The sequence below is a fragment of the Phyllostomus discolor genome, chromosome 13 (assembly GCF_004126475.2).
Source record: "Phyllostomus discolor isolate MPI-MPIP mPhyDis1 chromosome 13, mPhyDis1.pri.v3, whole genome shotgun sequence".
NCBI classification, from domain to species: Eukaryota; Metazoa; Chordata; class Mammalia; order Chiroptera; family Phyllostomidae; genus Phyllostomus; species Phyllostomus discolor.
Genome location: NC_040915.2, coordinates 15,102,078 through 15,127,436, shown reverse-complemented (window position 1 = coordinate 15,127,436; position 25,359 = coordinate 15,102,078). Strand labels below are relative to the sequence as shown.

Genomic DNA, 25,359 nt, shown 5'->3' with positions numbered 1-25,359 from the left:
CCAGGTATGAGTGATCAGTAGCATCATCACTACACATAATTACATACAAATGATGTATACAAAGACGTTTGCATTTCCAAAGCACTATATTAATATATCTTCTCCTCAAAACAACATTGAGAGTTTCAATAATAGCACTTGATCTGCTAAAGATGAAGAAAATAAGGACTAACTTGATACGTGTATATCACATTAGGTGCCTAATAAACATTTGCCCATTGACCATTATGTTCAGTGCTTTATTCAACCTCAGGTCTAACACACAATCCCAAGCCCTGAAGAGTCCAATCCCAAAAATCACTCAGCCCTGACACAAAGCAGAACAGAGACAAAGAGAACCGAGGTATTGTGTCCAGAACATCTACATTAGCATGATGCCCCAGACCTTATAAGACTGCAGGTCAGTACAGGAAAAACTCCCTCAAGGAAAACAGTGTTGATCTGCTTAGTTAAAACAAAGAAACCCATTTTTAGAGTGTCTAATCAAGTGAAGAAACAAAAAGAAAGGGTATTTCCAAACTGGTTAACTACACACACACAGAGCCAGTCAAGGGCAACTCAAAGGAGTATGAAGTGCATAAACTCTGCAAACCTGGTTTCAAACCCTGGGCCTGCTAATTACTAGCTGTAGATTTGGGGCAAATTATTCATCCTTTCCAAGGATTTATATAACTGTGAGGATATAATACACCTCACAAGATTGTAGTGGGAATTAAAAACGGGGTAAAAATAAACACTTTATGGAAGAGCAGACTGCAGGACAGCCCTTAGGTGCAGATTTTCATTCCTCACCACAAGCACAGGCAGAGTGGAAGTTTACTTGCAGGTGGGAAAGAAAGAATCAACCAAAGGAGAATCTTAATTAGCAACTTAAGCAATTTTTTCTTCATTGATTTTCTTCATTTCAAATAGGAATTTCTGCTTCACTGATTCACTAAACTACTCAACCCCATTGTAGTGAACTACTAAAAACACACTTACATCCTTAGGTTTTCCTCAGATGCTTAGAAAACCATTATTCATCTACACATTTAAAACTTGCTTTCACCCCTTGCAGAGAAAAGGAAAGACAAAAACCCTGAACTAAATAATTTTTTTTTCATTTTAAAGAGAGGAAGGGAAGAGAGAGAGAAAAACATCGATCTGTTGTCCCACTTATTTTATGCATTCATTGGTTGATTCTTGTATGTACCCTGACCAGGGATCAAACCCACAACCTTGGCATATCAGGACAATGCTCTAACCAAATGAGCAAACCCAGCCAGGGCAACACTATTTTTTAACCAAACTACAACTCAAAGCAGCATGGGTTTCTTCTTGAGAAGTTTATTAAATTCAAGTGGTGCCTTTTAAATTCACAGGGGAAGAATGGTATCATCAAATCCTTTTCATCCATTTTCTGGGTGAGGGGGCCAGCCCCAGACAAAACAGGTAAAAGAATGAGCTTGCTAAAGTGGAACCCAAGATAAGTGGAATTTTCAGGGGTCACAAGGCTGAAGTGCCTAGCTTCCTGAGAAGGTGGTATTTGTGCTTTGCCCCTATGATAAGCATGTTTTAGGGCAAAAATGTTGAAGTGCATTAAGAGGAGACCATACAAGTCAGACCAAAGGGTCTGAAGGGAGAGTGGGTCAGAGGAGGGCTGGGAAGATGAGAAGGGGTCAAGTATGGCTAAGCCTGGCTTGGGCCTCAAAACTTGACTTTTGTTTCTGGAAGGAGTTACCTTCCTAGAGCAGAGCTTCTCAAACTTTAATGGGCACCCAATCAACCAAGAATCTTGTCAAAATGCTGATTCTGATTAGTAGGCCTGAAAGCCAGAGCTTCTGCATTTCTAACAAGTTTCCAGGTGATTCCAATGCTGCTGGAGGCACCACACTCCCCAAGGCAAGGGTGAGGATTCCCACCCAAGACCCTGAGAGCAAAGGTCATGGTGCCTTTCTCCTTCCAGCACAGTGCCTACAGCCAGAGGCCCTCGGTATCTATTGGAAGAATGGATTCCTTGAGAGGACTTCTAATGTGGCAGAAGAACTAGAATAAGAACCAAAATTGAGCTCCATCCTTGCTCACCCACCAACTATGGACATGAACATAGGGTAAGTTCCTTAACAGTTTCTTAGCAAGTTAGTTCTTAATGAACTTCACAAGGTTCAGCCTTAGAAACCCCTTTTGAAAACTGGAGGCTGAACCACTTGATCTGTAAACTCCCTTGTAGCTCTAAAATTCCACCCACAGTATCTTCTGTTTGCCTATTTTTTTTCCAGTGGTGAAAGTATATAGTGGATATTCCTATAGGAGGCACACCTCTGTCATTCTCAGAGAGAACTTTCCAAAAATCCAATTGAGAGAACACAGACTCTGTTAACAGTCTCAGCAAATAACCATAGCAACTAATACTCCCCCAAATAATATGATGTCTTCACGGTGATGTGCTGGCTCTATTAGATTAAGAGGGTGACGTGTACCACCTCAAAATTTATAATGGTATACTCAGAGTGAAAGCCAGACCTTCTTGGAAGAGGTTTACAAGTACAAGAAAGGCCTTGCCAATAAAATGAAGAAGGGATGGAACCAGAAAACTGAGTACATGTGGAACTGGAACAGGGCAGCCCTGACTGTCTTGGGTCCACAGAGACAGGGCCCATGGACCAGACAGAAGTCCCAAACATGCTTAAAAAGTACAGCTCCGAGTGCCACTCCTTCTTCCAAAGAGCTATCAAGCAACTGCCATGTCTTCCTCTGCCTGTGCCTTTCTCCATAATGTGAGGAAAGCAAACACTACCACTTTGAAAAAGAGTTCAGAAAGATTTATCAAAGTTAATTGTAAAGCTTTTACAAGAAGAAGAGGACAATCACAAAACAGTAAATTAGGTATGACAATGGATTTCCAAGCCACATTGTCTCAGCAGGTCACCTCAGGTGCAGAACCTTCTATTCCAAGGTCTTAGGCATTGTGAATTGTTAAAGGGTTTATCATTGGAATTGTGAAAGAAAAACTCAGCATCTATAACTTATCTTTTCACACCTTCAGGTCTGCCTCCTCCCACCTTACCATCATATTTGCTCTAAACAACTTTGGACAAACAAGAACCTCACTTGAAAAGCAGAAAAAGAGAAGCCAAGGCCTGTCACCTGCTGTCACCTCTGAATCTTTTCTAGCAAAGGGGGAAAAAAACAACACCAGCTCAAAGAATGGGTCTTAATTTGCATTCAACTGTTATTAACGCAGAAAGCCACAGACAACAGAACCTGGACATAATAAACAAAATCAGATACACCTCTAGTTGTTCTCATCAAAAGCTAAGATAAATGTGAGGGTGTCAGGAAAGGCAAGGCAAGGCATGGAGAGTCCTTCCACCGGGTAAATAAGCCTAGAACCATGGGTAAGTGCTGGGCCTTTGGGAACAAATTCACAGGGTTCAGAATCCCACCTCAGCCACCTATAAAATCCCTGTACTCATTTGTACCTGCATGACATGGAGAGAAGAAAAAAAGGACACCTGCTTCCAGGGATTTCTGTGAGAAAAGAGATAATGCTCAGAAGTGTTTAGTGCAGGCACTGGCTGCAGCAAGCCCTCAATAAACAGTGGGTATTAATAATATATAGTTATACCCAATAACATGATAAATTAAATGTCATGCTGGTGTATTTCTGTGTAGAGATCACAGGACAGCCAAGCCACTGGGCCTCCTCCCTCTCACCTTAATGCCCCTCCACCCTGAGGACCTCCCACCATTATTATCATCTGGATGGAATCAACCTAGTCCCTGGGCACAGCTCAGACACTCCTCCCCACTGCTATCACAGGAAGCAAGGCAGCTGCTCCTCAGCACCCAAATAGGGTTAATTAATAAAGGAAAATCTGTCTGTCTACCCTTGGATTAAATTAACATTTCCTAAAAACAACAAAAAACCTCCTAGCAACTTTGAGCAGAGCCATACCTCATACATTCTCAGAAATTCGTTTCACTTTCTTTAATCCCTAATGAGCCAGTTCCCTGCTGCACCTCAAGGAAGGCCGGGTGCTACTGGGACCAAGTGGGGAGTTCCCTGGGTAGGCAACATTCTTCCTCCCCACAGGTTCCCAGAAGTAAGGCCTCTTTACCCAACACTGTCACCTGCCAGATTCTGGCTGCCACTCAAATAAGCAATCATGTTTCAACAAGTTCTCAAGAGTATCCCCTCACTCCATGCCACAGAATTTGGAAGGCTGAAGATTGTTTTTCAAAACATGGTTGAGCACCACTGGGGACAGGCTTCCTAGGGAGCCCACCCCAGCCCCCCCCCCAAGCAGATGAATGCATGAAGTTTGAGAGCTGCTGTCACCTAGACCCTCAGAACATCCAGGACCAAGTACCAGTTAGTGGAACCTCTCCAGATGACAAAGCCAGAGCTCCAAAGAAGCCAGAACTTCTCCTTCCTGAGAGGTTTACAAATGTTCCTGAAGCAGGCAGTTAATGTCCATGGTGAAAGAAAGCTAGATGGCAGTACAGGTGGGAAGAGGAAACACCACAATGCAATTTAAAACCCACAAACTCAGAACCCAGAGCTTTTTTCCAAAAAAATGTTCTCCGTTGTGTCCCACATTCTGAAGCCCACACAATCAACTACAAAGGCAACTCTGTTGAGGGCCTGGTTGGTACAGGCTCGCTCATGGCACCTGGAGCTGGTGAATGGTACTGAGCGCTGACTGCCCGGAAACTGTCCAGAAGCCAGGCTTCCCAAAGAAGTGGCAGCTCCTTTGGCACCTAGGGAGCCAAGCACTCTTGGACCACAGGCCTGGCCAGGAGCTGCCAATACAGGCAGTTATTTTTTCCTGAGCCTGCAAAGAGTAAATCTGCCACAGACTCAAGTGAATCTAGGACAGGCCCACAGGGCCACTGAGAGATGAGGAGTACGGAGGCATAGGCGGCAGCTTCCCGGATGTGCAACCTGTCCCGTCAACACAGGGACCCACACTCAGAACAGCCTGCTTGGTTTAATGCTATACGGGCACTATCCTGAAAATCTTTAAAGCTGAAGTGGAGCATGCATGTGAGCAGAGGAGACCTACAGCAGGGGTGTTGTATGTGCGCAACAGGGTGCTTCATGGCCCCGTGTGTATATTGTGTTTGCAAACATCCCATGAGCACAGGACTCTGGAGCACCCACGATATGTGGGAGCTGAGCAAGACGAAGTGAGTACAACCTAAACGGGCTGTGTCTACAGTACGAGCAAACACTGCCAGCACTGAGGGGCCACGCTTTCCAATTGAATCAGAACTGGCCAAGTGGGAAACAAAAAAAAAGCCAATCTCATTTTAAGAAAGAGGAAGGGCCAAGGAACCTTGTTATGGCCTCTCCTACTCACATTATTTTTTTCTCTGGATAATCCAACACCTTAGGCTGACTGTGAAGACACAGATCTAGGTAAAGATCAAGCTACCCACAGTCCCTCTTCCTTTCCATCCTTCCTTATTCATCAGTAAGCCAAAGACAGATTTCTGATAGAAATGTGCACAAATCAAGTGAAATAAAACAGCTGAGTTAGTTTGTGCAGTGGTTCTACTATTCTGGTAAGAACTAAATTAATATGCATATAAGCTATGTGATACCAGTTGTGTCATTTCAGTGATTCCATATATAAGTCAGTTGATCTTACATTTAAAACTATTGCTCAACATAAAGATGAGCAGTAAAAATCACACCAGTACTTTAATCTTTTAATTTTTCTTTATTGAGAACATTAAACAGCAAATGAAAAGTACCACAGTCAAGAGACAGACCGTGAAAGAAAAATCTTTCTACTTTAATACCTTTAACAGCACGTATTTCTTTCTGCCTTATGAACAAGGATCCCTACAGATTAAATAGCCAGGCCTGGGCAGAAGAACACCTGGGATTGTTTGTCCACCCCCATTAACTTTCTTCCTTCCTCCAACCAGTGTCTGGAAAAAGACCTCATTCTTGCTGTATCACTGAGGCCGGGCCAGCACCATCTCTGGCCTGGACTCCTAACTGGCGTCCCCACTTCCTTCCAGCTCCCCGCCAGACCATTTGTCACTCAGCTACTCAGGATGACCTTTTCAAAATTAACAGATCTGATCCTGTCACCATTCCTTCCACATCCTCCCCAATTATAACTCTTCCTTTCACCTCAAAATAACAAGTCTGACCAAGGTGTACAAAACCTGCCTCACCTACACACCTCGCTGACTTCGTCCTCCCTCAGAGCTCCAGTCCCACTAGCCAACTCAGATGCTGGAGTATGCCAGGACCCCTCTGGCCACAAAGCCTGGCATGTGGGGTGCCCCCTGCCCTCAACCGTCTCCACCTAGTTACAGTATTCCCCCAACCCCGCCCACCTAGTTACTGCCCCTTGGCCCTTCACATTCTGCTTGAAGTATCACTTCTTCAGGGAAGTGGCTTCTTCTTATCCCCTACCCAATTCCAATGGTAAGCTCTCACCACTCCCTAGAATTTCCCTTTCCATCCCTTTACATAATCTCCTTTGATTTTTGGTAACTGTTTAATGTGTACCAGCCAGATGACATTATAAATGCCAAGCAGGCAGTAGCCATCTCTGTCGTGTTCATAAAAGGACAGTCACTGCAGTTCTAGCATAAATAACTAAATGAACACACAAATAACCACTGCACAAATGTGACTCTTACAGGTTCAGTGAGGAGAGCAACAACTCTGCAATCCTGTTTTACAGAAAGGGTAACCCGGGTCACAAAAATGACGACGAAGAGCCATCCCATTATCTACCCCCTTACACACAAAAACCAAACAATGGAAACCCTGTTTCCTAGGCTTAGCTTTGAGGTCATAAAACCCACATTCCTTACTCACTCTTTTCCCCATTCAACAGTATGCCTATAATGTTTTCAAGGTACCATTAATTCTATTTTATCACTCCTAGACATTAGCCTACAGGCTAATGTTAGGAGAATTTGCATTTGTTTATCTAGACAGCATATCTAGGTCAGAGTTTGAAATATATAATCTGGTGACAAACTGTGTCAATTAGCATCATGTAAATGCAAAACCATCCTATCTAATACACCAGGTATCACTTGAGGAAACATATACACTTGCGCACACACACGTGCACACTAAAACATACCCTTGGGGAAGGGTTTCTTAATTTAGTTTTTGAAGTTCACCTAAATCGGATCAACCCAGGCTTACTGAATCAGAAATTCTGGGAATCAAAATCTGAAAATCAGATTTGGGAATCAAATTTTAAGATAGGAAAGCAAATCTGGAAATCACAGAAAGTTTGAGAACCACCGTTATAGGAGGACACTGTTGAGTAATTTCTGTAAGTACCAGAGAACTGGAAGAAGCTACTAACACTGAACCTGAGAAAGTAGAAAGAAAAGGAAAGCGATGTCCTGTAGACCCGGAAAGCCCCTGGCAACACGCCTCCAAGAAAGCAGCAGGAAACTATTCCCAGAGAAGAGAAGGACCATGGAAAAACCCAAAGCCATTGTTGGCTAGGGTTATTAATTACTCTGGCCAGTTATGCTCATGAACACTTCCTCCCGTGTCAAGGTGCTCTAAGGGCGGTCAGTAGGAAGCTCTGACGTCTCCCCTAGCTTCAGGAAGAATGGGGGGAACCTGAGCCTGGGAACTGCGACGACAGGGCCACCTCACACAGTCTCACGGCTCCTTAGGCACGTGAGAAGAATCCTGAGCCCAGGAGCCCTCACCAAGACTTGAATCCCAGCCACTGCTGGCCCACCCTTTCCACGACCAAGTCTCCTAGTCTCCTGTCAACCCAGAACGCTGAAGGATAAGAAGACCCCTAGGAAGCCTCCCAGCATAGCTCCCCCAACTTCAACATGCCCTCCTGTTGTCAGCTGAAAAAGGTCCCCCAAATTCATGCCCACCCAGAACCTCAGAACATGGCATAAGGCCATACTGTATTAAAATTGGCCCTAAATCCAAATACTAGTGTACTTTTAAAAAGAGGAGAGGACACAGACACACGGGGAAGGAGAAGGCATAGGTTAGAGGGATTGATGCAGCTATGAGCCAAGGACACCAAAAATGACCAGAAGCGACAGCAGCTTGGAATAAGAACGATCCCTCCCCTAGAATCTTCAGAGGGAGCATGACCCTGTCAAAACCCTGATCTCAGATTGCTGGCCTCCGGAGCAATGAAAGAATAAATTTCTCTTGTTTGAAGCCAGCTAGTTTGTGGTAGCTTGTTTAAGACAGCCACAGGAAGCTAATATAGTATCTTTGTTAGGAAGCCTGGGCCTTTAAGTCACATTGCTACCAAAGTCGAGGGGCTCTGCAACAACACAAAAAGGAGTGCCCGCTCTTCAGATACTGTAGATGGCCTGGCCCTGGCCTCAATGAGAGCAGATCTCCACATTCAGGCTGTCCCAGCTTCCCTCCCAGGTCAGCGCCTTCACAGGACCCCCTCTACGACTCCCACACGACCAGCACCTGCCTCCCTCCAGGGAGCCCTTCAAGGGGCAGTCACACACACTGCAGACCCAGGCTGGCCCCCACTGTGTGCCCACACACCCGGGTTCTCCCTGTGAGCACTTCCCACACTTGCTCAGTGTGGGCAGCTCTGGGAGGGCAGAGACCACATCAGTCCTGTGCTCTGTCACAGCCTGCCACTCACCACAACTCCATGCACAGGATCAGCTCCAACATGTCACCGAGAGCATGAGTAAAATGCAAATAGTTAACCTCATGCACAAACATCCCTTGCTCTTCATTACTTGACCCAGATATAGGGAGCCATGTTAGTAATTCTGTCACTGTGCAACTTCCCACAGCTGTGATTATTCTCCTGTTAAAGTGTGTCCTACACTATACAGATCACTCATTTATTCTGTTACTCATACAAAACACTATGTATTGACTACCTATGTGCCCGATACACTAGTCACGGAAGAGGTAATCAAAAAGCAGATACATACAGCCTGTGCTTTCATCGAATTAGAAATGGGATGGGGGGAGGTGTAAGTCAGTCATTGATAACCTCACATCAAAGCTAAAAAACAATAGGACTATCTTGTCCATGAGCCTGTCTTCTCTGCTAAATTATTTCCCACTCAGGGTTCCTAGGGTGCAGAATACTCCCTGGCACATAACAGGCAATCAATAACTCTGTGTGGCTGGAGGATGAACAGACTGAGAATGGAAGGGAGAGAGGGAGGGAGGGAGGGAGGGAGGGAGGGAGGGAGGGAGGGAGGGAGGGAAGAACAAGTGCCTGGTATATACAGGCATCATATAGTCAATAATGACAAAAGGATGGATGGACATCAGGGGCAAAGCACCTGAGATGAAACACACACAAAATACAACCTAACAGTGTACCTCACTTCATCCCAGATCAGCCAGCTGCCTCCTAGGATCTGAAAGAAACAATTCTAAACAAAATAATTCTAAATAAATCTGGTATCCACCTTTTCTGCAAACACTTAGTAGAAAAGTAGCTTCACCAACAACACAAGTATACTCTTTTATTTCCCATCCCTCTTTTCCTTCTAGAATGGGGTTTTAAAAGCCTGTTTTGCCTGTTTTTCCCCACCGTGGAGAGTATTTACTGTTCTAAAATGTTGACTCTTGCCAAAATGCACACCACACAGCACTACCCGGCTGTGTCATTTTTAATTATTATTTTTGTGATTCTTCCTTTAATCCCTACCAGAGACTTTTCTGAGGGAATCACAGCTGACTTTGAAAAATCCATTGTCATTTATAGTGGTCAGGCGTGCGAGGGATACCACAGGCTGCAAAGGAACAAAAGGGACCTGGGGGGTCCTCCTAACAGCAGACTCAGTTAAAGCCCCCTTCTATGGCAGCCTGCAGAAGAGGATCTGTTTGCAATATAAAAACAAACTCAAGGAGCCCCAACAAATGTTTTTAACATTCCACTGAACAGCTGGGTCTCAGAATGACAGAGAAAGTCCCCATGCACCTCATCCTTGGGTCTGGCTTTTGCCAGGTTAGATTCCCTGCATTTCCAGGGCCTCCTTAGTCTCAAATCATTAACCAAGTTAAAGTAATTCAGACCCTAGGAGGCCTTTCTTCCCTTTGATTTCCCTCTGCTGAAAGTGAGAACAACTTTTGAGTGTCTGAGAACAACTCAGTTTTCTCTGCTCCCAACTCATGCCCCACAGTGCCATGTATCTATTCGGGCAATAGGTTCGTTCACCCCTTAACTCTCCACTGCACACCTTCTTTGTGTGAGGACTCTGGGGGGCGGGGGATAAGAACACTGAACAAAACTGGTATGTTCTTATGCTCCCCACCTGCAACCTAGTGAAGACAGATACTCAACAAAGACAAACACACTATAACCATCTACAATTTCAATGGCAAGAATGTAAAAATACAGATGAAGGCTAGAAAGCAATGATGTGAGGAAGAGGAAGGCAGACCCTCCTTCCCTCTCCCTACCTGATGAGGGAGCCAGCTACATGCAAGGCCAAGGGGGAAGTGGTTTATCAGCCACAGAGAAATAAAGACTTTAAGACCATCATTAAGAATTCCCCTAATATTGTGGTGATGGCTTCAGAGGTGTATACAGATGTCAGAATTTATCAAATTGTGCAGTATAACATGTACAGCCTTTTGTATGCTAGGTTTACCAAAAAAAAAAGCTGGGTTTAAAAAAAAAAGAATTCTCCCAAAAACTTGCTGCCTATGTATTCTGTTGCTCTCCAGATGATGAAGGTTCTGTAGCCACAAACTAACAAAAATGACCTAGCTACGCCAAACACGCCACCCTGCTATATTCCTATTCTTGGTCTGCTCACAGCTTTATTCCTTCACTCAGCAAAGATTTATTAAACACTACAATGGGCCAGGGACTGTCTGCTTGGTTTTTCCAGTACATTATGAACAAACACATCCAAAACCCAGCTCTCCTAGAGCCTGCAGCATCCTGCAGATGCATACCCACGCAGAAAAGACGGCACAGTCTTCCTCATCCTGAGCAGCCCTCTAAGAACACAAAGTTAGAGCTACTTTGAAGGAGTTTCCACATCCTGACAGGCAATAATGTATTGAAAGTTTACTATCTATATGTGTCCAACCCCGAAGTGCTTTAAAGATACAGGTTTCCCCTGCTACTCTTTCGTAAGCCAAAATGAGGTAAAGTAAAAAAGCAATTGTCTTACCACACATTTTGCTGATGGACACACAAAACAAATCTAGGTGGAGCACAGATGCTCACAGACACAGGTCAAAGCTATGGCGGCTCGGTGCTGCTGCGATGCTGAGTGTGGTTCCCAGGGAGGAGCTGGGAGGGGCCACCCTGGCTGCTCAGGTGAGCACTGCCTCTGTTAACAGCTGCTGCAAAACAATCGCTGAACACTCATTTCACTTTTGGCCATTTTTCATAAAAGCAAAAATCCCTTTCATATTTCCTCAATCAGCAAAAACAGGTACTAATGTAGGTCTCCCATAAAAGCAAAGCGGCATAAAGCAACCTTTCAGAAATTGGAGAATACCTGTACCACCAATTTAATTCTCCCAAAATCCCTGAGGTAAGTACTGTTGTTTAAATCCATTTTACAAATGGGAAAATAACCAGTAAGCGATAAAACAAAGACATGAACCCAGGAGCCTGACTCTAGACTCCACAGCTTTAAAATCTAAGCTACACCACCGTAAGGATGAGTTGTCCATCAATCACCCCTCCTCCAATCCAAACTTTGCCTAGCAGATTCTCTGACCCCGCACCCCGTCCTCAGTTACTTCCACCATCTCTGGAGCTTGACAAAGGCAAGTCTGAGAAGTGAGGGAAGTCAGAGGTTTCAGAGCAGCAGGCCTCTGCGGGAGAGGCTGACTCGGACATGTCTCTGCGCCAAGGGAAGGGCTCAATGTCATTGTATTTCAGTGGGACAACGGGTTCCCTGGCTACAGGCAGAGTGGCACCCAGTGCTTCTGGCTGGTAAGCATTTCTGTTTTGTTGCTCTTTTAAGACACCAGTAAGACACAACTTACTGGGTGAGATCATGGTTGTCATGATGACAGCGAGTCTGGGGTGACATAGAAACCTCCTCTAGATGCAAGAACCTTTCCACAACCCCACGCCCAGGACACTCAACCAGATCGTTTAAGAGCAGCCCAACTGCCGGTCCCCAGGCAGCAAGGAGCCAAAGTGCATCGGTCTGTGAGACTGCACGTGAAAAGCGGATGAAAGTCCCTGTGGCTACAAGCCATAGCATCTGCATTAATAGCATGATTCCTATCATTAGAGTCATTTAGGGAAAAAGAAAAGAAATCTGCTCCAAGACAGCCTCCATAAAGAAATCACACACTGAATTTCATGACAAACACAAAGATGGCTTTAAAAATGCAGATCCTGCCACACTGACTTTCTTTCCCCAGAAAGCCTTACCTTGGCCGGCAGACATTGACAAGAGAGGAGTCTGGCATGTCCCCAGAGGGCACTTGCGGTACCCTCAACAATAACCACTAATAACACCTGTGAACACCCACAATGCCTCAAAAGCTAGATGGCTCCCATCTGAGACCTGCCTCCTCCAAACTACTTCTGGCCAGTCAGAGCCCCTACCTGGAAAACCATCCCCCTAAGGCTTTACCCTACTGCTAAAGCTCCCTCACACAAGACCCCTTCTTCTCTCAGAACAATCCTCTGCACAGCATTACCTGCCTCTTCACAGAAAACGTACAGAACCCTCTAACACACATGCTCATCATGACTTTATCATGCTCTAGAAGGAGGAAGACAGCTATATTCTACTGCTAGTGTGCAGTGTAATTTCTTTCTGGCCAAAGTGAACCATCTTTCCAAGGTTGGAGAGGGAAGTGTGCCCATGCAAAACAGACCCTAGAAATATACAGACTCTAGGAACAATCTCCTACTGACTCAAGCCAAGTCTCCTCACCCCTCTGGACCTCAGAATGATGAAGAACAGGAGAGGGGCTGGAGCTGCTGCAGAGAAGGATGGGAATCATGTCCACATGAGTGATGACTACAGCCAGAGGCTAGACAGTTAGCAACAGAGTGAGACAGACCCTCTGGTCCAAGAGGTAAAAAAGGCCAGAAAACTTAGGAAGACCCTCAGCACAAGCAAGGTAAGCCAAGGAGGGATGCTCAGAAGGGGCGAAGGGAGACTAGAGAGCACAATGTCAGTGAAGGCAAAGGAGGAGTCTCACAAAAGAAGACTGTAAGAACAGTCACTGGTTTAATTAACCGAGTGGTCCTGTGGACCCAAGAGAAGGCAGATTCAGAAGAGAACTGCAGGCAGAAGCCAGCCTTCAGAGCTTCTGGTGGTAAAGTGATAGAAGCAGTAAATACAGAATGCTCTTTCAAGCAGTCCAGCTGTGAAAGCAGCCACACCAGGCGGCACATAAGCAAGAGAAGTACAAAAGGAAGTTTTGTTGGGATTGGCACTTTTTCCCCTTCATTTTAAAGATAATAAAGACTTCAGCATGTTTGCAGACAAAGAAAAATCTGCCACTGAAAAGGGAGGAGAATCTAATGATGCAGTGGGGGTGAGGGTGCTCTGGGCCAAGCATCTAGAGAAGCAGGAGGATTTGCAATGGAGAGGGCAAGCATCAAGAGTGCCAGTAGGCTAGCCCTGGAGAAGGGGGCAATGGGTGCACTGTGCCAGGGGAGAGCTCCTTTTGCTCTCCAACCATTCAGTACATGCTATTCAAAAGCCACACAGCAGGTAATTTTGAAAACGAACACACACACCTTCCCAGAAGCCATTCTTCTTTTTGAAAGACAAGTCAAATACAAATATGAATGCTTTGGGAGGAGGGAGACAAAAAGGGTGGCCGAATTGCTTCACCTGCACTGAAGCCTTGTGGTTTTCTCATTGTACGTGTATGTGTGTGTGTTGGGGGTGGGGGGGACAGGACATGAGAATCGGTCACACCCAAAGATGAGGAAACTAGACAGAGGGCAGAGTTCACACCTGCTTCACCACGAAAACCTATGTGAGTTACCTTAGCTAAGATAAAAATTATCCCGTCAATTTTTCAAAACTGCAGACTCATTCCCATTCCTTCGCCCCTTTTAAAAGTACTGTTTGTGGCTCAAGAGAATAGCAATAAAACTATTTGTCAGATCAAGTTGGAGTTGGGGATGGAATCGCCATGGAACCAGCAAGACAGCACAGAGCTGCGTGTGTTAGTAAACAAAGATATGGGTCACTACCTCTGGTGTAAAACCAATTCAGCACAAAGGCAGTGATTGCTCCTGGGACCTCTAACACGCTGACCGACCAGGAAACCAAACTGGAGCGAAGAAAGGGCGGCCTGGCCCATAAACCAGAAACCCGCTGGTTAATTCCCACAGGTCTTGGCTAGATTACATCCAGTGAAGACGCAGGGTCCCTGTTTTAAGAAGCTTCCCATTTTGTAACCTACTCTAGGAAAATCCAATGTATGAAAACTACACAAAGAAGCATAAATTAGGGCCCAGGTGTTCCAAACTAAAGTAATTCTTTGTCTTGCAAAGGACTCACTGGAGGCAGGATTCCTTCACATGGTGGTCACCTTGGCAGCACCCACACCATCTGCACAACCGAGAATCGCACACAACTTTTGCCCTAACATGTACGTCAGATGAAGTGAGAGGCTCGATAACCATCTCTGGTGAGAATATGACCACAGAAAATAAGGAAAAATAGGAAGAGAGTAAAGGAGGAAAACATGATTGGGAAAACCACAGGGTCACACATGATACTTACTTTCAAACAAGCTTTTGCTTGGTTCAAGGTTCTATGGTCTCAAATTTAAATGACCGCAGGGAGAGAGATGGCCACTTTGTCCTATAATCTCCTATTACCATCAGAATGCTGACCAATAGCTCAGGGAGTATCTGATTCATAGTCCAGGAAAAAAACAAAACTAACATCTAGAGTGACTTACACTTTAAAGTAAGGCAGCTGAGAGGGCTGGCATTTTATAGCAGAAATAAACCATCCCAGATCTCCCGCTGTGGACAAAAATCAACTTCTCCAAATCAAGTTCAAAATTCCCTTCTCCCAGATCACTCCCCTTCCCTAACTAAATCTTTATCACCTCCAGAAACTGCCATTTAGTTGGACTGAACAACTCCCGCATGGAACCACTCCCAGGTGGCAGCAGTATTCTAGGTCAGAGCAAACCCAGCCCAGGCTCCACCCTCCAGGGACTTAGCCCTGCTTCTGTTCTGAATCAAAGTGTTCCTGAGCTCACACGCAACCCACTTCTCCTCAGTGAGCCTGTGCTCTTGCTGTTCCCCCCACCAGCAACGTTTAACTTCTCCATCTCCACTTGTCCAAATAGGCTGATCCTTCAAATGCCATCCCCTCCATGAAGTCCTCCCTAACCCCACACCAGCCTGCTAACAGCATCTCCCTTCACCCACACAAAGCAGGTGCTAGTTCCCTCCCTTAAATCTCTCTGTGGCACTGAGTGACATTTAATAACAGTTATTATGTCACTGTCTTGTCCTTTGCTATATTCACTGTGTGACCTGGCCCAGGACAGCCTCCCCAAAGCTCTGTTTATATAACTTTAAAACAAGGAGAGAGGAATACCTAATAATAATGAAAGGAAACATAGGTGCCTTTTACTATATCGTCATCAGAGAAATGCTACAAAATTTACAAACACTGTCTCATTTGATTCTCAAAAATCCTACGAGGAAAACACTATTATCCCCCTTTCATAGATGAGAAAAGACAAGGTCAAAGAGGCTGAGTAATTTGCCAAAAGTCCACGTGCAGCAAGCAACAGAGCAGAGATTCTCACTGTGGCAGTCCTACATCCTGGCCCTCTCTTAATCACTACTCATTTCTGACCCCTTCTTCAGTTTCCTACCTACCTCACAGGTTTGTTCTCTGATTATACATGAAAAATCCTGAGCACATTGGCTGCTGCTGGGTCCCATGGTAAACTCCTTTAAGGGAGAGCTATTGGCATATGTCTATGGTGTAATCATATTAATCAACAGAGAATGAATAACAAATGAATGAATACAATAGAAAAGAACAAAAGATATTTGCTAAACTACCAAAATAAGATAAAGAAGCAACTTACAAGTGGTCACTTAACATCCTATACACAGATCCTCACAAGATACCACAGTGTGAAATCTCTTTTTCTCCCCGATGTCCTTCTGATATAGCCTTCACTCCAGGTACAAAGGAGCAGAGGTGGAGGAGGTCACAGCAGCGAAGTGAGGAGGAATGACACAGCTCGTCCCAGAAGCAGCAGGCCCAGTTCTGCAGCCCTCACTAAGACAAAATCCCCGCTGCAAGGAAATCCCATCTAAATCCTCTTTGCCAGAGAGGAGAAGGTCACAGAGACTAATCCTCCAGAGGACCTGAAATTCTGGCTTGCCTGTGCCACCCCAACAAATGGCCTCCTAGGAGCAAAAAGATGGGCATCAAAGTGGCACACCCCACCCTCCTTCCTGCTGTGCTGACTTGTCCTGGCCTCACGCACCCTAGCTCCCACCTGAGCATGGGCACTCCCCCAGCCACATGACCTTGGGCAGGTCACAGGATCATCCAGGCCCCAGTCTTCCCATCTGGAAAATCCAGACAATACCAGAGCTACCCTCACAGTGCTGGTGGGAAGACTGGACTGAGAGTCCACAGAGCCATGCCTGACATGAAAGAAGCACTCAGTGTGTGGCAACTAAAAATGTAGCAGGCAATCGGGACACAGAGGGACCCAAATGTTGCAGTGCACTGCCCTTGCCTGCCCTTGACTTCCACATGCAGCTGCTTTTCCCTGTAAACTCCAAACAACCAGTGCATGGTTTTATAAGCAGGGACATGGAAGTAAAGAAAGGGATGTCCCCTGACCAGCTGCTGAAAAGCCAAGAGCTGTGCTGGTGGCAAGCCCAGACTCAGGGGAAAGGGCAAAAAGATCTTCCCTGTGAGGACTCAGCATTAAGTCTGTCAAGAAAAGAGACCCAAGGATCAGTCCTATCCCTCAAAACACCACAGCAAGTATCAACCAGCCAGAAGACCAGCCACCAGCATGCAACACCCACCAGGGCTGACACTTGGTTGTTCAGCTGTATGTAATAAACAGTGGACACAGAAATCTCTTCCTTTTCTAAAAATACACGTCTGCAGTTCTGCGCTGAAAAGGCCATCTAGAGCACATACAAAGCCAGCAATCACGGATGTCTGGCTACCAGAAGGAAAAGTACTTCCTTTATCAACAGCAAAGGGCATGAAGTTACCCTTCACCCGGAGGCTGACTCCATCTCGGAAACAGCATGACACAGAAAAACTCCGTGACTGAGACAGACTGGACCTGACACACCACTCTGCCACATGCTGTTCTTACCTTACTTCTCTCAGCCTCAGTTTCCTCATCTGTAAAGTGGGAGTAATAACAGTATCCACCTAGTAGGATCCTTGAAAGGATCAGAAATGATGACTGCAAAGCACCAAGGACATTTCCTGGCACAGAATAGGCCATCAATACACAGTGGCTTTGTCATTCCTGGGATCCCAGAATCTCTGCTGCCCCTCCCATTTCATCCAGCTCTTATCCCTGAAATAACCCAGCCAAGGAAGACAAACACTGTTTTTTCCCTGCTCCCCTGGCAACTCCCTGGAAAGTTGCAGCTCCTAAAGGACATTCCTGGTGCTTGTTCTGGGCAGCAACACCAGGGCCAAGAAATCAGAAGGCTGCTTGTTCATGAATGGGGCAGCGGAAGAGAAGGAAACACCAACTCTCCAGTCCTCATGGAGGGCTCCTCTGCCTGCCCTGGCCCCAGCCATGGGCAGCAGGCATCAGAGGGAAGATAACAAAGGGCCTTGCACAAAGGAGCAACAATGGTCTAAAAGAGTCTCATGTAGTTCACAGACAAGGAGCTTTAGAAGGTCCTGAACCCTCTGAAATTGAATATGATTTTGGATGAATGTGGATTTTCTTGGGAAAGAGTCCAGACAGACCATTCATCAGATTCTCAACAAAGTCTGTGACACTCCCCTCAAAAAAAAAAAAAAAAAGCTTTAAAACCACCAACTCGTTTAGGGCAAATAAGAATGTCTGAGCGAAAAAAGAGAACATAAAATGATCTCTAATTTCTAGCTTACATGCGATGACACTGAAACAGGTGGATTACCACATGTTATCTCACTTAGTCCTCACAATTTACGCAGCTGACACTTAGCAACCCCAGATAAGGAAAGTGAGACTTATAAGAACTAGTTGCCACTTCCCAAAGTCCCTTAAGTGGCAAGTGGCAGGGCCAGGACTCAACCTAGAGAATATCTGAAATCAAAGCTCAGAATCTTTTTTTTCCCTTCACTTTTTTAAAAGATTTTATTTATTTATTTTTAGAGAGGGAAGGGAGGGAGATAGAGAGAGAGAGAAACATCAATGTGCAGTTGCTGGGGGTCATGGCCTGCAACCCAGGCATGTACCCTGACTGGGAATCGAACCCGCGACACTTTGGTTCGCAGCCCACGCTCAAACCACTGAGCTATGCCAGCCAGGGCTAAAGCTCAGAATCTTAATCACTACATTATAGCGTCACCTTCACCAGGCCAAGCCTCAGATCTTATAAAGGGAGCTGTAAAAGGTCCTGAACAAATCAAAACAATCTGAAAGGCAATAGAACAGAGAGGTGTGGGGACCCAGGCTGGTTATAACCTGATAACACTCTTCCCACGACACCCATCCTGCCCATGTCTTCACACACCAAGAAATTTTAATGCTTAAATTTGATACTAAGAAATTTTCTAGACATCAGGAAAACACCAGTAAGTTATAGAAAGTATGTATCTCAGTACCACAGGTCTCAATTTCCTTACTGGAAAACTGGGGATTATAAATTACCACTCCATACATAACTGACATAAAGTAAGCACTCAATGAACAGCAGGTATAAATGTAATTATTACAATCTGGTGACACAGCATGCCCTACAGATGCAAGGGGCCATCCTTATGTTGATGAACCCACAGTGTTTGCTTCAAAGAGCCCATCTTCCTGCACCTCTGAACTCCACTCAGAAGCCAGTGAGAGCGAGGCCTCAATTCGGCTCCCAGGAGTAATCACACTCTCCCCTCAGCTGCATGCTTGGGAAGCCAGCAGCAGCCGCCAGCAAGACTTGGGAGCAAGCCTGGGTCCCAGAGCCAACTATCCGACATCATCCAAGGTGTGGAGAGGCCTTGGAAACCTCCAGGGTGATTACAGGAGGTAGGGAATATTCATGGCAAGTTTCTCCAGATGCTGTAAGAAACCCAGAAAGTAAGTATAAGGAGCTATCAAAGATAAAGAAGATCCACCTCTGACCCAGATATGCCAACAGATGAAAAAGCCAGGATTTGGTGGACCGAGGTTTGGGAGAACTAAGGTTTGGGGGGACCTTTGTCTCATAGCCCTTCATCTCCACAAGAAAGTCATCTAAGTGATGTGATTCTTGAAGGAAGATCATTTTTATCACTTTGTCCCACCCTTCACAGCCAGAAAACATCATCTCTAACATAATCTATGAAATCTCCATGCAAAAACCAATCATTAACAACATTAGCTACCATTTAGTAAACAGTTATACTATATACTAAACCCTTCGCACATATTCTGATACCTAATCCTCAAAATGGAATTTTGAGAAAACTGCCATCCCCATTAGATAGGAAATTCGCCTCACAAAGGTTAAGTAGCATGTCCGGGTCACAGGACTGGTAGGTAACAAAGACAAAATTCTAAATCCCATGCTCTTAACTACTATATTTTCAGATAAAATACTGGTTTTCTACCCATGAGGTCTCCAGACATCATTTTCTCCCAGTCCTTCCAGAAACACAAGGTCTAATTTATTTTCCTGTATCTCAACCCAAAAGATTTCTTATGCTGGGTACTGAACCCAGGATAAACTCCACTAACCCAATAATCAGCTCTGCTCAGAAGCACAGAGGACAGCGGCATAAATGATGCAAAGTACGTGCAAGGTGAGGATATTAACAGGTAAGGGAAAAGGGGATGTGACCACAAACCTTCTGTCCCACAGGCTGGCATACCCAAATGCTGCACACTTCTCTCTTTTCAAGAACAATTTCAAGAAAAGATCCCTTCTCATAGACAACAAAGTTCTTGAAATGATAGTGAGGTATCTGTACAATAAGGAAAGGTGACCACAAAGGAATGCAGGGGAAATATCACTTAAAATAAACATATAACACCCTGCGAGTGTTCTCTATTAGATTTCCCAAAGTAAGTCATGACTTTGGAACCAACCCATTAACACAAATCAAAATAATCTAAACCAAATGTTCCCATTCAAGGGCTCTTTCCCCCTTGAAGAATTGTACAATGTTTTATAAGGGCAAATGCACCAGATCACCTTGATCCAATGATTCCCACCACGCCTCAAGGTCGGCAAGGCTCTGACCAAGTCAGTGAAAGTCTGAAACCCAAAACCAAAGAGGTCACAAGAGAGGTGGGGAGAGGTAGACACAATGAACATGGGAAATTCTGCAACAAGACCTCCCTCTGGAAATGAAACTCTTTCTCTGGATTTTTGTTCCTAGAAGTCATCCTTCAACAGGACTCAGACACTCCTCTACTCTACTTGCCTCGCCCTTTTCAGTTGGCTGTCTCCTTTGCTCCAGCCAAAGGGATCTGTCACTTAGCAACTACTTTCCAACAGGAAAGCCAGGATGAAGTCAGACTTTTGACATCTTTTGCTCCCTAGCACTCACAGGACAAGCTTCAAAGCAGAGCCAAGAAATCTACAGTTCCTATCATACCTGTGACCAGAGCAGGAGGAGCTCTGCCGAGGCGCCCTCGTTCAGTGTCACTGAGTAGTCACCCTGAATCACTCCAGCCAGGGCAAAGGGTTCTTATTAAGCCTCAAGTTTACAAGAACTGAAGGATACAATGCAGGAACTACAACAGTCCCCAGGTCTTATCCAGCCTTTCCTCAATGACAGGGTAAGCATGGTGATAGTGATGTCGTGGATTTAGTCCAATACACCTTCCAGGCTAGACAGCTGGCTAGCATCGTAACTGACACCTGTGGTCACCTCCTGAGAGACCTTCCTTGACACTTCATCTGAAGTCATTCCCTCCCCATTGCCCATGATTAGTTTCTTTCCTGGATATTTTTATGACTTAACAGTTATTTTGTCTGGTTGCTTTCTTTTGTGTCTGCCTCCACAAATGGAGGGAGCCTGATAACTGTTTTATCCTCAGCCCCCAAAGACTGACACACAGAAGGCAACAATTAATATTTATTGTATGGATAGCATAAGATGGTGGAAGGGAAATCACAGAGGCCCTTGTAGGTCCTTAAGTGGTGAGTGACATATCCTAACATTATTAACTGCCCTAAATAAACTGTTACAGATCCAGTTTTTATAAATTTATAAAAAATATCTTCTTACGTCTTTTCACACTTTCGGTCTCAGGGAAAATAAATTCTTTTTTTATGTTTCTAAATTTCCTCTACTGAACCTTTCTTTGAAGGAGGAATTGTAAGAAATAAAAGTGTAGAGTAGATATTAAAGGTGTGGCGAATCCAACTATTATTCTAGGATTTGGTGAACAAGCCTGTGCTCACCTAGCTATTCCCTGACAATCAGCTTACAAATGGAGTACACACACAGGGACCCCAATAAGACGGCTCAGTGGAACTCCTGGGATATCTTGTCTGGGATGGTGTTTGAGGCAACGGACTAGGCTCAAACAACATCACAGCAACTACTACCCACCCTGGGCTCTCCCCATCTGTCTACCTAAGAACCTTATAATTATATGAAATCCTTATCCATTTACTTGTTTGTCTGCTGTCTGTCTTTTCTGCTTGAATCTAAGTTTCATACGAATAGAACCATGTCTGTCTTATTTACACAAGCCCCTTGAACATTTTTGGATGGAGCCAAAACAGCAGTCTAAAGAACCTACAGTAGTTAAGTGCTTTGTGAGGTTGCCCAGGCTTCTGGATAAAGACAAAGGGTCAGTTCCCTCCTAAAACAAAAAAAAATAATCTATGGATTCTTCCCCCATGATAAGGTAAGGCTTTGCCAGCCACTCCCCATCATATATTCACATGGCTCTGAGTAAACTCAGTTCAGATTTCAAAAACTATTTAAATTTTGCCTATTTAACATCTGTATATTCATAAGTCACACCAAGTCTGAGGATAAAGGGACTCAATAAACTACCCAGACCCTGAATGAGCCTATTTAGCAAGAGTGGAATAAACACATATGGCACATTATGTTTTCCACAGATGGTCACACCAATACAGCCCAACCCACATGTTATTCTTACCATGAATAAGACACAGCCCTCCATCAAGCAATGGGGCCTATGTTCCCTCCCCTTGAACCTGATGAACCACTGCAGTGACCTCAACCAAAAGAACATGACAGAGGTGACACTGCATGACTGCAGAGGCTAGGTCATAGGGAAAAGGTGGCACCTGCCTGGTGTGTGCTCTCTGTGCTCCCTCATCTCTCTCTCAATGGACAAATGGTTTGGAGCTCAGAGCTACCCTGTGAAGGTGAAGCCACCATGCTGGAGTGACCATACAGACACACCATACAGAGATGACCAGTTGCTCCCACCCCCAGCTGTTCTCGTCCTCCCAGCCCTGAAGCCAGACATGTGAGTGAACAGAGGATTCAGATGAGTCCAGCCCCCACCCCTCAGGTTATCCCAGCTGATGCCTAGTGGAGCAGAAATAAGCTCTCTCTGATGAGCCCTATCTACACTGCAGATTGGTACATAAAACTGATGCTATTTTAAAACTACTGAGTTTTGGGAGAGTTTGTTTTTCAGCCATGGTAGCTGGAACACTGTATAACATCAGTAATGAGAGTCACACACTGTAGGTCTCACTGCCCTGTGCTATGGAAGGGTAGGTAGGGATGCAGAGTAACTTCAGTCCATGAGTGGCTGGTGGGGTTCTATACATAAAACCCCCAAATTTCTGGGTCAACTAATGTCATAAAACAAGAAGCAGAAAAAAATACAAAACTGCACAACACTTGAAGCTTTCCCAAGTCCTCTGGTCTTTAAGCTCTTTGGACTTGAAAAAGCTGAGTCTGGCACTCCGGTCCATTCCACTTTCTCCCTCTTCTGCCCACTTCAGTTGTACAAACAGAGACTGAAGACTGAGAACATTTCCCTTGTGAACAAATTCTTTTTACCAGCTTGTTCATTAAGAAATGTTGCAAACTTTTTTGCTTAGAATAAATCAGAATAGGATTATTTACCTGTGTGAGGTTTTCCTTAGGTCTGTCTCAGCAGACTACATCAAACAAACATGGAGGAATATTCTTCTAATGAGAAAAAAACTTTAAATTTAAACATTTACTGAAATATACTTCACGTGCATATGTCTACTATCTCACATAGGTTTCAATGGTAGGTACTCATTGTGTTTAAATACCAGCTTGGCCACTTGCCAACTGTGTGACCTTGGGCAAAGTTATTTGACTTCTCTGACATCAGTGTATTGTATCTATAAAGAGACAATAATAACTTCCCAAGGGGTGTTTTGAGGAGTATGCAAGGTTATTACAGCTAACACTTCCAAAGTGCTTACCACATGCCAGACTGTTCTCAGAGCCCTAAGGTGCTCAGACCATATCTGGCACTCGGTGGGTACTCTGTGGGCATCGGCTACCATAGCATCATTACTACCAACATCATTAGACTGGGTCTTGGTCCTGTAACTAAGCCAAGAGGCTCAAATATATAGTCAACTCAAATAAGTCATCCCAAACTCATATAAATGCAAACTCCCAAGATGCATAAAAATTACCAAGGTGTCTGTTAAAATGAAGACCCCCCAGCAACACCTCCAGAGATTGTAATTTAATAGACTGGTAGAGAGTCCAGGAAGTTGATTTCTTAATGCCCCCACCCCTCCACAGGTGCCCTGGAGATGCTGGTATAAATATCTGGATTTATCAGTCATGATGCCATAGAAAGACCAAAGGCTAAGAGTCAGAAGTTCTGGGTTCTGATCTCAGCTTTGTCCCTAGCTAGTTCTGACCCAGAACTATGGGTCAGTCACTGACCTTTTGACCCAGTCACTGAACTTTTCTGGGTCATGGTTTCCTGGTCAGTAAGTAAAATAAAGATTTCAGACTAGATAATCCCAAAGGGGCCTCTTCTTCCAAAACCAATCCTACAACATGACAATGAGTCACAAGTCCCTCAAATCACCGTGTTTTGTGCCTTTGTAGCAACTAAACTAACAACTATCATCTATTAAGCCCGAACTATGTGCGAGACACTGTCTAGGATGTTTAATCCATTTAATCATATCTAATGTTCCCAACCATCTTCAAGTATACACAAGATGAGAAAATCAACTCAGAAAGGTTTGATAACCTGCCTGTGGTGACCCAGCCAGTAAGTGGCAGCACCCTGATTTTATCCCAAATTTACCTGACCCAACACATGTAACCCCACACCATTATGCCTTTAGCCAGCTCACTACGAAATTCATTTTCCTTGCATTTCTTTGTTTCTGCTCATTTGACAGTTAGAGGTAATGAAAGCTCGCACCTAAGCACCTGAGCTCCACACAGTACCAAAGGGCAAGACCAGGGCAAAAAGGGAGTGATGTGGGTGCAGAGAGGCACTGCGACCTAAAACATAGGTCTTCTGATCACCCCCAAAGTGAAGGTCAAATGACAACAGAGAGAAACAAGATACCATGTCAGAAAGATGTCTTTGGTATGAGCAACGGCAAGGTAGGTGGTAGAAGAGGAAAGCAGAGAAATAAACACAAAGCACTGAGGCTGGTCAGCAGGAGAGGGCAAAAAAACAGAATTTCGCCAAGATCTTTCCTCCCTCTCTTAATTCCCCTCATGGGAAGAACTGAACTTTCCGACAGAGTATTTTTTGCGAGTTTAGAGATACAATGGGGGAAAAGTTTCTCATGACGTCTACTCTTTTGTTTTCTCTTGCCAAGTAACTTAAAGAGAACCTAATCCCAAGCCTTCTCGCCTCCAAATTTCATTACTTCATCTCGGAAACTCAAAGGGAAAATGGAAAGAGGATGAGGAGGAAGAGAAAGAACATTAACTATAGCAAGTTCCAGATAATAGACTTTATACAAAACTGTTTTAGTTTCCAAGTTTGTTCCATGAGAGATTTAAAAGGTGTCTGAAGATATGTAGCATGGGGTAAGTCACACAGGAAAAAGCACAGGCTTTGGAATCAGGAATTCCTGAGCTCTGAGCCCAGCACCACACAAGACACTAACTACCTGGCCTGGGGTGAGTTCCATAATCTTCCTCCAGGTTCCACACCTGTAAAATAGAGACAATAATACAGACATCATAAACCTGTTTAAAGAATAAATAATGTATGTGAGATGCCTAACATGGTGTCAAACCTGAAGTTTTTCTAAATTGGGAAAGAGGTAAGCAAAAAATGAGCAA

At 44.6% G+C, this 25,359-nt stretch overlaps 1 protein-coding gene across 5 annotated transcripts in view; it reads right to left on the bottom strand.

The window, feature by feature from the left end:
- ARHGAP26 (Rho GTPase activating protein 26) overlaps positions 1 to 25,359 on the bottom strand; it is a 409,289-nt gene that overhangs the window by 320,354 nt on the left and 63,576 nt on the right. The window contains exon 1 of one of the 5 annotated variants that reach the window (XM_036014069.1): positions 16,019 to 16,327. The exons of the other annotated variants lie outside the window; for them this stretch is intronic. The gene's annotated coding sequence lies outside the window, so the exon portion shown is untranslated. Of the gene's footprint in view, positions 1 to 16,018; positions 16,328 to 25,359 lie in introns of those variants that run through there. 5 annotated transcript variants of the gene reach the window in all.